Consider the following 4,327-nt stretch of genomic DNA (forward strand, 5'->3'; position numbering starts at 1 on the left):
AACGCTGGGCTCCAGACAGGTCGCTCCAGCTCCCCAGCCGGCTCCTGAAGCCCTAAACGGGGAGGAAAATGCCCAGGACCTGCTTGGGCCGTTGTATCAGTCGGAGCCAGGAGGCCAGAGCCCGCCCGCATCGGGTCCTAAAGTGTTGGGGTTTTCACGGAAGAGGCAGCACTAAGGCCCCGGTGCCCCAGACCCAGCAGCGCACCACAGGACCTGCCCCCCGAGCAGTCGCCAGCCAGCGGCCAGCAGCCGGCGCCTCCTCCAGCGTCTCTGAGCTCCTACTTTGCTTTCTCTCCAGGAGTGCTCAAGTGAAACCCGGAACCCGGCTGAGTCTCTTTTTTCCTAAAGGTTTTATTTGTTTATGGTATGCTGGCTTTGATGCGTTTTCATTGCAGTGCATGGGCTCTCCTCATTGGGGAGCACAGGCTCCAGAGTGCAGGCTCAGTACCTGTGGCTTAGTCGTCCCTCCGCACGTGAGATCCCCATTCCCTGACCTGGGATCAAACCCGCGTCCCCTGCGTTGGAAGGCGGATCCTTCACCACTGGACGAGCAGGGAAGCTCCCCGTTCTTGAGCTGCTCTCCTCGCCTCCCCAGAAGAGATGGAGCCGAAGGCCCCCGGACCGGAGGGGAGCACGGCGACTTCCAGGAGCCGCAGAGGCCTGGTTCCTTTAGGAACACCCCCGGGGGCGTCACGCGGGGGGCAGCCACAGCCACAGAGAGGCCGGCAGCCCTGCTGTCCACGTCTCCCCAGCTCTGGAGCCGGGAGGTCCCTGAGGGGGCGCTCAGCCCTGCCCCCAGGCGGCCAAGCTGCCCAACGAGAACCAGCACGCTGCTCCCAATTCTGGGCCCTGAAACCCTGCGTGGTGACAGATGCTGCTGCTTGAACCCACCAGTTGTGGGGTGAATTCATTGTGCTGCCGTAGAAACCAAAGCAGTGGCACGTAGTGACGTGAACAGAGCCACGCGCACCCCTCGCACCGCAGGAGCCAGTCTGTCGCTGCTCCTGCGTCGCCCGGGGGCTGGGAAGGAAGGGGAGCGTCCATGTGCTCCCTACGAGCCATGCAGAGAAGCTGCTGCAGCCGCCAAGATTGCCTGACCTTGACGTTTCAGAGCCTTCCTTAACAGGGCACTTTCAGTGCCGTGCTCGTGACAACCAAAGAAGACAAAAATCACCTGCCCTAACTAACCAACATCTTGCCAATATTAAAACCCACCACTGGAGAGCTTAGACAACGGGAGCTTTAACGTTGCCCTGAAACCATGTTTGAACTGTGACCTTTGCAAGAAAACAAGAAAAAACTCACATCTTAAAAAGAAGACTGTGGTCATTAGCTCTCTGCTAGAGAGTGCAGAGCACACAGGCTAAAGAAGGACCACACCCAGGAAGCTGGCTTTGGGAAAGGATATGAGGTGGACTCTGCTCAGCTGGACAGAAGATCCAGGGTCAGACCCGCTGGCTCACTCAGAGCTGGGCTCTCCCCAGGCCCGTGACTTCACTCTGGGGAAGAACCAGCCACATCACGAGGCTGCAAGGGATCCAGTTAAGGAACTGGCAGGAAAAAGCTGGGCCTGCGGCACAGGCATTATGACCACTTATAACAAATACTCCAAAGACTGTGCAAGTCCACGTGCCTTTGAAAAATATTACAGCAGAAAAAAGGTGTATATAAAATTTTTAATTTGCTTTTTATAAAAAAAGAAAAAGCCAATTTTGAATGTTTGCAATCCACCCTTAAAAAAAAAAAAAAAAAAGCTGACAGTTGCACCGGTTCCTTTATCCACCAGCAAACAAACAGGTCTCCTATGAGCCTGCTCCCTGTGTACGCAGGTGCGTATGAGCAAATGCCAGGTCCTGATGCACCCACTTAAAAAAGAAAAAAAAAAACGTGAATGATGGCTGCCTCCCAGTTACACATTCCCAGGGGCTCCGGTAACAGCCCCCTCTCCGTGGTCCCCAAATCCAAAGTAAGACAAGACAACGTAGGGATCCATCCAAAGGGCAAACCATTCACACCACACGTGGCCGCCCCACCCCACGGAGATCCTGAGAAGGGCACTGCAGAGCAGGGCAGGGGGCCACAGCGCCAGAACAGAGGTCTCAGTTCACCCGGCAGTTGAACCAAGGGAGGGACACCGGCTTAAAGAAAGGCCACTGTTCCTAAACAAGTGTATTTCAATTTCAATTGGGAGCGGGGGGAATATTCTAGAACTTCAAAATCAAGCTGTTTGCCTGCCTTCTACTACCAGTGGGCAAGTCTGCGCTTCTCTGCCCTGCTTCAGTGAGGACACACTCCAGACGGTCAGAGGAAGAAGCCACATCTAAAGCTCAATTAAATTTCTTAAATACTGTGAAGCCGAAGCCATTCTTGAAGTCAAACTAACTTCTCTTGCAAAGCTCTCAACACTGAGAGATCATCATAAACTCAACCAAGTACTGAGTAACACAGTTAAAGAGAAAAGTAAAATTGTGGGCACTTAAGAGTCAAGAAGAGGTAGCCCACGATCAAAGGCAAACGACTGCTCAACTGAACAGACTAACACACTTCAGACCTGCGAGAGCACTTAGAGCAAGGGGGAAATGAAGCAGAAATTAGGAAAAACTCCATCCCCCTAACACATGTCTGCACTCCCAGGAAAAGTCCTAAAGAGACTTAGAACCCTCGTTCTTGGCAGAGAAAGTGGCGTGGGAATCCACCTCCAGTCAGTCGCCTTCCACAGGTCCCCGGGAGGGTCTGGCCTCCCAGGTCCAGCCAGCGGGCCCACCTTTGGGCTCCCATAAGGCACAGTCGACGACGGCGACCAACTTCCTGCTTCCCTCAGAGCCAGAGGACAGGGGCGGGAGGGGCCCTGGGAGCCGCTTAGGCTGCGTGTCTGGGCGCTGGGAAGAGGCAGCTCACAAGGGCGGCACCCAAAGTCGCTTTGGCGAGTGGCAGGGTGCCCCAGGCGGGGCCCTTTACAGCTGAAGCTCGGGTGGACTGCCCGGGGCCCACAGGCTCTCGGGGCGCCGGACTCCTGGGCAGCAGGGGTCCCGGGGCGCGCAGAGACACCAGGGTGCGCAGACCTCTTGGGGTACAAGGGTCCCGATATTTGTGGGGCGCAGGGGACCCAGGGTGAGCGAGGTCTTGGGGTGCAGGGGCACCTGGGGCTTGGTGGGGGGTCCTGGGGCTCAGGATCCCCAAGGCCAGGGACTCCTGGGGCACGCAGGGATCCCGGGGTGCACAGAGCTCTCGGGGCACAAGTGTCACAAGACTTGTGGGGCGCGCGGGGGGCCCCAGGGTGAGCGAGGTCTTGGGGTGCAGGGGGCCTGGGGCTTGGGGGGTCCCGGGGTCCGGACTGATTCGGGGGCGGTGCGCGCAGCGGGAGTCCCAACCTCGGGCCGCAAGCCCCCAGTCCCGGCGCCCCCAGGGAACATCCGCGGAAAACGCCCGGCACCGACGCGGGCGGACACGCAGGGGGCCGGGCTCGGCGCGCTGAAGGAACGGACACCATCCGGCCCAGGCTCACGCGCGGCCCTGCGCCGGCGCTCCCGGGCCACGCCGAGCCCGGCACCTGAGCGCGGCCGGGCGGGAGAAGGGCGGGAGGCTTCGGCCCTCAGGCTGAGCTCTTCCCTCCAAGAATGTGGCGCCTCAGCGCCCACGGGACGGTCGACCGGCGGCCGCGCTGCTACAAGCTCCTGGGGGGCGAGGCTTGTGTTGGGGGCGGGACCTCCGTCTGCGGGCGGGCGGGGCTCGTGGGAGCAAGTGTTGTTGGATGGGCGGGACTTGCAGACCCGAGGGGTGTGTTTGGTGGGCGGGGTTTGTGCCGATGGGCGGGGCCCGAGCAGCCCCGGCGCGTTTCCGCAGCCAGCCGGCGAACGGCGCTCGCGCAGCCCTGGCCCCGTCTGCAGAGTCGGAGCCCCACCGGCCTACGCGGCTGCGAGCGGTGGGTGTCGGTCCCCCTCCCGGACCGCGAGGCCCGCCAGTGACGGCGACTTGAGGCGGCGCGGGGCCTGCTTGGCTCGGGGTCGGCGATCTGTCCAGCGCGAAGGGCCCTGTCCCGCTGGCGGCCCGGCCGGCCGTTCAGGGTCCCCACTGGCCCGGAGCGCTGGCCCGCCGTCGCCACTCTTGCTGCCCTGCCTGGGGCTGGCTGCGTGGCCTTGGGCAGGCCTCCTGCTCTCTCGGGTCTCTCTGCGGCTCCGCCCTGTGCGCAGTAGAGGGGCGGAGGCCCCCAGGCTCCTGGCTAGAGAGAAGGCTGGGCACTCGTCCATCTGAACCCGGAGGCAGCTATGGTCGGACCTTGGAGGGGTCTCCACATGAGGCTGGCGGTCAGCGGTCCTGCCCTTAGAAG

The sequence above is a fragment of the Bos grunniens genome, chromosome 6, assembly GCF_055505025.1.
Source record: "Bos grunniens cultivar Pamir isolate PY7600 chromosome 6, Bosgru_T2T1.0, whole genome shotgun sequence".
Taxonomy (NCBI): Eukaryota; Metazoa; Chordata; class Mammalia; order Artiodactyla; family Bovidae; genus Bos; species Bos grunniens.